General features: G+C 36.9%; 1 non-coding gene across 1 annotated transcript; it reads right to left on the bottom strand.

Moving 5' to 3' along the window:
• Positions 1-875: 875 nt before the first annotated feature.
• On the bottom strand, positions 876-982 carry LOC140852696 (small nucleolar RNA R71). Its single transcript, XR_012135598.1, has one exon. It is a non-coding gene; the product is annotated as a small nucleolar RNA R71 (small nucleolar RNA).
• Positions 983-8,481: the final 7,499 nt, after the last annotated feature.

An 8,481-nucleotide genomic window follows, 5' to 3' on the forward strand; every position in this document is an offset into this window, starting at 1 on the left:
CCCTAAGAGTTCTACCAAGTTTGAGTTGTTTGATTAGTTGGTGTCTAGGCAAGTCCCTGAGGGTGGTTTGTTAAATTGGTTCAGTTGCTGGCCTGGCCAACTCGTTTGGTGTCTAGAAAGGCAACGATGAGTGAACCTCCCACCTCTTATACTTACCTGGCTAACTAGTTGATCAATCTCCACTTGGAAGGTTTGAAGGGTCATCTTGGAACAGTTAGGAGCTGTCTAGATTTAGGTTAACCCTAGGATAGATTGAGTTTAATTTATTGATTCACTTGTTTGAAAAAAAAAAAAAAATTAAAATTTAAATTAATTTGGTTACTTTTCTTTAGATTTAGGACTCCTTAGGATCTTCTCTTTAGAACTTTTTCTCTTTTCTTTCTTTTCCTTATACATAAAAATTTTATTAAAAAAAAAATTGTATAAACATCGAGAACCGTACACTTCGTGTGTGGAGAAGAGTGTCAGGTCGTCTAGTTAGAATTGAGTCAATTCCTGTTGTTCCAATGGCTGAACCAATCCAACCCATGACCCTTAAAGATTTGTGTTATCCAGTTGGCTCCATCCAACCATCTTGTATCAGGTTGCCACAACCCACAGCTAACAATTTTGAAATCAAACCTCAAATCATAAATATGCTTCCAAAATTCACAGGATTAGAGGATGCTTATATATTTATTAGAGAATTTGAGGAGGTATGTGCAACCATGAAACTGCAATTAACAGAGGATGAGGTCAAACTTAGATTAATCAATTTTGCCCTTAAGGACAATGCTAAGAAGTGGCTTTATAGTCTGCCAAACTATTCTGTCACTACCTGGGAGGGCTTTGTGAGAACATTTTTAAAAAAGTATTTCCCCCATCATAAAACAGCTAGGATTAGGAATGAAATAAATCAATTTTACCAACTAGCTGGTGAATCATTTTGGAAGTACTTTGATCGTTTCAAGAATCTTTTGACCCAATGCCCACACCATGGAATAGAAACTTGGAGACTATGCCAGATCATCTATGAGGGGTTAGATTCAAACTCAAGAACCATGCTAGAGTCCATGTGCCAAGGTCAATTTATGGACAAAGAAACTACTGAAGCTTGGCAATTCTTAGAAGACCTAGCCGAGAAAAATTTACAGTGGGAAACAACTAGGGAACCTGATAAAGCTACACCTTCAAGAGGAGGAATGCATCAAATTCAACCAACCTTAGCATCAGAGGCCAAGATTGCAACCTTAACACGTAGATTGGAAGCCTTAGAATTACAGAGACCAGCCAATGTAAATCAAATATCTGCACCCATGTGTAAAGGGTGCAATGCACCAAACCATGTCTTAGAAGAATGTTCCTACTCGAATGAGTGTGCACAGGTGAATGCCACCTATCAAGGACCATTGAACAATCCTTATGCACCCACATATAACCCAGGTTGGAGGAATCACCCGAATTTCTCATGGTCCCAGAATCCTAATGTAGGTAATCAAATTTCAATCAGCAAAATCTAAGGTCCAACCCAGTGATGAACAACCCGCCAGGCTTCCATGATAATGACAAAAAAATTACCTCTTTAGAGAAAAGCCTAGAAGCCATGATGAAAATACATACCAGCTTTATGCAAACTACGGGTCAACTCATAAATAATAACACCCAAGCTATAGCCCGTCTGAAAATGCAAGTAAGTCAGCTGGCTTCGACCATTAGTGAACGAGAACATGGTAGGTTACCTAGCCAACATGAGCCAAATCCTAGGAACCAAAATGGTCCACGACCCCAACAAGGAAACCAAGTTAATGGTATAAATGCCATTCATACCTTAAGATCAGGAAAACAAATAGACAATAAGGTAGTTGCACTTGATGATATAGATGACTCATCTGCCGAGTCACCTTCTAAAACTACTACCTTTCAACCTCAAGCACCAGAAACTGAAAATTCACCTAGTCCAGTACTTAAAAGTCCTAGAGCTCCTTTTCCAAACAGACTGAAATCCAATAAATCTGAACATTTAGACAAAATTTTAGAGGTATTTAAACAAGTCCAAGTTAATATTCCTCTTTTAGATATAATCCATCAGGTTCCAACTTATGCCAAATTTTTAAAAGATCTCTGCACTAGGAAAAGGACCACTAATGTACCAAAGAAAGTATTTTTGGCTGCAAGTGTCAGTTCATACCTATCTAGCCATGTGCCAATTAAATATAAGGACCCTGGAGCTCCAACAATTTCTTGTGTTATTGGAGAAACCAATATAAAAAAGGCCTTGCTAGATCTAGGAGCTAGTGTGAATATCCTTCCATATTCGGTGTATGAACAACTAGGATTAGAAAAACTTCAACCTACTGGGATCACATTACAGTTAGCCGATAGATCTCTCAGGATCCCTAAGGGAATGGTCGAGGATGTTCTGATAAAGGTTGAAAATTTATTTTTCCTGTAGATTTTATTATTTTAGAGACTGAGCCAGTTGCGAATCCTAAAGGACATATACCTGTCATTTTAGGAAGACCATTCTTAGCTACGGCCAATGCTGAAATCAATTGTCGAAATGGTCTAATGAAGTTATCCTTTGGGAATATGACCATTGAGCTTAATGTTTTTAACTTAGAACAGGAATCCTCTTCTCATGCTGATGTCAATGTAGTCCAAGATGGTATTTATGAATCCATTGACATTAGTGATGATGAAGTCGACCTAGAGTCTAACCCCTGGTTAATCCATGAGTCTGAGGATGTCAATGAAATACTTAAAGAAAATCAGATTAATCAAGAATCGACACTTCCTACTGAACCAATCATTGAGATGGTGAAACCATCCCCTAAACCATCGATAGAGGAAGCACCCATTTTAGAACTGAAACCCCTCCCAGAACATCTCAAGTATGCATATCTAGGACCCAAAGAAACTTTGCCTGTAATTATTGCATCAGACCTAGATCCCAAGCAAGAGGAGGAGTTAGTGTCAGTTCTAAAAGCAAATCAGGAAGCAATAGGTTGGACCATAGCAGATATCAAAGGAATAAGCCCTTCTATAGTTCAACATAGAATATACTTAGAGGAAGAGGCTAAACCAACAAGAGAAGCCCAAAGAAGGCTTAATCCAGTTATGAAGGATGTAGTTAAAAAGGAGATTCTGAAACTCCTAGATAGTGAATAATTTATCCTATTTCTGATAGCTCTTGGGTAAGCCCAGTTCAAGTAGTACCCAAGAAATCTGGGATAACAGTGGTCCAAAATGATGCAAACGAACTTATCCCAACTAGGACCCAAACAGGATGGAGGATCTGTATAGACTATAGAAAGTTGAATGCTGCGACAAGAAAAGATCACTTTCCTTTGCCATTTATTGATCAAATGTTGGAAAGACTAGCCGGACAAGAGTTTTACTGTTTTCTTGATGGATACTCCGGTTACAACCAGATCCCCATAGCCGCTGAAGATCAAGAAAAGACTACATTCACCTGTCCATTTGGTACTTTTGCCTATAGACGAATGCCCTTTGGACTATGTAATGCACCGGCAACCTTTCAGAGATGCATGATCAGCATGTTTTCAGATATGATAGAACGATTTCTAGAAATTTTTATGGATGACTTTTCTGTTTTTGGTCTAACCTTCTCCGAGTGTCTGAATCACCTGCAATTAGTTCTAGAACGATGTAAGGAGAAGCACCTAGTTCTCAACTGGAGAAAAATGTCAGTTTATGGTCAAACAGGGAATAGTTCTTGGCCATGTCATTTCTAAAAAGGGGATTGAAGTGGACAAGGCCAAAATAGATCTAATTGCAAGTCTTCCACCACCTAAATCTGTGAAAGAAATACGTTCATTTTTAGGTCATGCTGGATTCTATAGAAGGTTTATTGCCAACTTTAGCAAAGTAGCACGTCCACTGACTAATCTTTTGGCAAAGGATACCAAATTTGAATTTACTCATGAGTGCTTGGAATCCTTTGAATTTCTAAAAAATGCACTTGTATCAGCTTCAATCATTCATCCTCCTGTCTGGTCTGAACTATTTGAATTAATGTGTGATGCGTCCGATCATGTTGTGGGCGCAATCTTAGGTCAACGAATAAATAAGCTGCCTAGAGTGATATATTATGCAAGTAAAACCTTAAATGATGCGCAGCTTAACTACACCACAACTGAGAAGGAGTTCCTTGCCGTTGTCTTTGCTTTAGAGAAATTTAGATCTTATTTGGTTGGGACCCACACCATTGTTTACACCGATCACTCAGCCATTAGACATCTCCTAGCAAAGAAGGATGCCAAGGCACGTTTAATCAGATGGATTTTGCTCCTTCAAGAATTTGACCTAGAAATTAGGGACAAGAAAGGCACTGAGAACATTGTAGCAGATCATTTGTCCCGAATTCCAGTTGCACCATCTAGTGAGCCACCCATCAATGAATCTTTTCCAGATGAGCAACTCATGTCTGTGTCTACTGAACCTTGGTTTGCTGATATTGTAAATTATTTAGCCATAGGCAAGATACCTTCTCATTGGACTAAGCAGGATAAATATAAATTCTTTGCCCAAGTGAAGTATTTCATTTGGGATGATCCTTATCTTTTTAAACAATGTCCTGATCAAATTATTAGAAGGTGTATCCCAGATAACGAAGTCATGAATATTTTATCTTTTTGTCATGATCAAGCATGTGGGGGTCACTTCGCGTCTAAGAAAACTGCTGCTAAGGTTCTCCAATGTGATTTTTATTGGCCCAATTTGTTTAAGGATGCTTATGAATATTGTAAAAGTTGTGCTCAATGTCAGAAAATGGGTCGAATCACCAAGCGACACATGATGCCACTCAACCCAATCTTGGTAGTTGAAATTTTTGATGTTTGAGGAATCGATTTCATGGGACCATTTCCAAATTCCTTTGAAAATAAATATATTCTAGTAGCAGTTGATTATGTTTCAAAGTGGGTAGAAGCAATTGCATGTAGAACACCCGATAGCAAAATGGTCATTAAGTTTCTTAAAGAAAATATTCTCTCCCGTTTCGGTATTCCTAGGGCAATCATTAGTGATCGGGGAACCCATTTTTGTAACCGACCTTTTGCAACATTGATGAAAAAGTATAATGTCACCCACAAATTGACCACACCATATCATCCTCAAACTAGTGGACAAGTTGAAGTGTCAAACCGACAAATCAAACAAATTCTGGAAAAAACTGTTAGTGCCAATAGAAAGGATTGGTCTTTGAAATTAATTGATGCACTTTGGGCATACCGAACCGCTTTCAAGACCAATCTAGGAATGTCTCCTTATAGGATTGTGTTTGGTAAACCATGTCACTTGCCTATTGAGATAGAACACAAAGCCATGTGGGCCATCAAACAACTAAATACAAATTTGAACGACGCTGGAAACCATAGAAAGCTTCAGTTGAATGAATTAGAAGAACTTAGAAATGAAGCCTATGAAAATGCAAAGATATACAAGGAACGAACCAAAGCATTTCATGATCAATCAATTATGAGAAAAACTTTCAATATCGGACAAAAGGTACTCTTATATAACTCTAGATTACATCTGTTTCCAGGAAAGCTTAGGTCTAGATGGACAGGACCATTTTTAGTAAAGGAAGTCTTTTCACACGGAGCTGTTGAGATTGAAAACCCAAGTAATGGTGTTATCTTTAAAGTTAATGGTCAACGATTAAAACCATTCTTGGAATTACCTGTCAAGACTATTGAAGATGCCATGGTTCTTTATGAACCAACTTATTCTGATTAAGTTGCTTCGAGGTTTGGTCTGGCTGAAGACATAAAACTTAGCGCTTCTGGGAGGCAACCCAGCTTATTTAATTTCTAATGCTTTCTTTGTTTTCAGTTTGCTTAGGACAATTAAATTAGATAAACTCCATTGGGGACAATGTCGGTCAAGTTGGGGGGAGAGCTTGAACAAAATCAGATGTTATCATTTCCTTTTCCTTCCACTATGAGTTATTTCTTGCATTTAATATATTATGTAAAAAAAAAATAAATAAATATATATATATATATATGAAATAAATTAATCTATAAAAGAAATAAGAGTAAGTTAGAAAGTATTTGCTAATGTAGTGAGTCACGGAGAAGATTAGCTGGTTAGACTCTTGGTGGCTTAGGTCATTTAAAGACTATTAGCACTTCCAATTGCACATGCACACTAACAAGGTAAAGTAGGTGTTAATTGTAAGGTCAATTAAGGATTTGAGTATTATTTAAATTAGATAATTTTCTCTACACCCCAATTGAAGAAATTTGAATTTAAGGAAAGAGCTACCTGCCTGAAATAAAATACAAAACACAGAGTAAATGTGGATTGCCCTAAGCCTAGTAACCGGGTCTCTTCACCTAAGTCAAGTGTTGAGATTCACGTCAAACGGTGGTGGGAAGGCCAGGATGCTCAGCAAAAAAAAAAAAAAAAAAAAAAAAAATACAGTGTGAAAGCTACCTTAGTTCTTTATTTAATCTGGGGTGTATAGAAAATTAATCGAACTAAGTTATGAAAAATGATATAATTGGCCTGTACAAGTTAATACTGAAATACTAAGTTAGTTATCACTCACACAAGTGCTATAAAACTTTAAGTGTACTCTAAGAAAGCTTCTAAGTAGACCGACTACCGATTCTAATTCGAAGCTCATTACTTAGTAATACTAGAAAACTTCTTGAATTTCGATCTTAAATTAATTTGCAAAAGAAGGATCTTTTTGAATTATGATCTTATTTTGGTACATTGCTAAGGGGCTAGCAATGATTAAGTTGGGGGGTGTGATTTATGTCACAAATTGACATAAAAAGTATCAATTAATATCTAAATTATCTAACTTTATTAAGAAATTGATACTTGTTATTATATTTTGCAGAAGAAGAGATCATCAATAGAAAGAACAAGGAAAGAAGATTCCAACGGCGCAAATTTTATGCAAAACGGAGTTAAATTGACCCAGGAATTGAAGAATGAAGAAAGAAGACTCAATTGGATCAAACCCGAGTCAAATCAGATCAAAATTGATCAAAAATCAACTGATTTGGTGATCTGATTAGACGCCTGGTCCACAGCAACAGGCGCGTGGACCATGGACCCATCGGCGCACCATAAACCCCCTAACAACTCTCTAAAATCTCTTAGTCCCACATCGAAAGTTTTGAAAACCTTATAACCCCCAAATGCCTATAAAAAGCCCCCTAAGGCCCTTGTTTTAGGTATTCTTCCTTCCGATCAAGCTTGTAACCCTAGATAGTGGGATTTTTAGCTCTCTTTTCAAGCCTCGAGTTTTGAGGTTTTTGTAATAAAATTTTTTTTATATATAAAATCTTCTTTTTATGCAATTTCATCTCTTTACATTATGCAATTTATTTTTCTTGCAATTAGGATAGTTTAATTTATGCAATTTAATTTTATGCAATTAGGTTAGTTTAAATTATGCAGTTTAAATTTATGCAATTAGGATAGTTTAATTTATGAAATTAGGGTAGTTTATTTTTCTGTATTTAAATTTTGTAAGTAGATTTAGATCATGTCTAGCTAAGCATCCCTTCTAGGGTTTGCGATGAAGCTAGATCATGAGTAGGGATTTTACATAGGGTTCTTTCTTTTTCTTAGGGTTTCTTTTTCTTCCTCTTTTGCCAAGAATTTTTGATGAACTACAGTTGGGTCAGAGTCCCTTCATAGTTCATGCTTGATTCAGTGCATAGGAGGAGAAAACCCTAAGGGATCCTAGTTACTACTCCCCTGTAAAGAATCTTGATAGGTTATCGTTGGGCCTTAGTCCCTTCATAATCTATGCTTGGGAAAGACAAGAGGAGTAGTCGTTAGGATCAATAAGAAAAATTTTAGGTAGAATTCCCTAATCTAGATCTAGTGGATTCAAAAACCCTAGATCCTTAGTCTTATTGTCTTTAGCAAACAACTTTCGACTTTCGATTTTTGTTAAAGCTCACTTGAGCATAGATTTGAAAATCATTTTTAAAACCAAGTCTCTGTGGGATCGACCCGTACTCGCTGGTCGTGCTACTCTGCACACCGTGCGCTTGCGGTTTTATTTACAAATTTTAAGATTTGTGATTTATGTCACAAATTGACATAAAAAGTATCAATTAATATCTAAATTACCTAACTTTATTAAGAAATTGATACTTGTTATTATATTTTACAGAAGAAGAGATCATCAATAGAAAGAACAAGGAAAGAGGATTCCAACGACGCAAATTTTATGCAAAACGGAGTTAAATTGACCCAGGAATTGAAGAATGAAGAAAGAAGACTCAATTGGATCAAACCCGAGTCAAATCAGATCAAAATTGATCAAAAATCAACTGATTTGGTGATCTGATTAGCCGCCTGGTCCACAGCAACAGGCGCGTGGACCATGGATCCATCGGCACACCATAAACCCCCCTAACAACTCTCTAAAACCTCTTAGTCCCACATCGAAAGTTTTGAAAACCTTATAACCCCCAAATGCCTATAAAAAGCCCCCTAAGGTCC

The sequence above is a fragment of the Elaeis guineensis genome, chromosome 11 (assembly GCF_000442705.2).
Source record: "Elaeis guineensis isolate ETL-2024a chromosome 11, EG11, whole genome shotgun sequence".
In the NCBI taxonomy this organism is placed as follows: Eukaryota; Viridiplantae; Streptophyta; class Magnoliopsida; order Arecales; family Arecaceae; genus Elaeis; species Elaeis guineensis.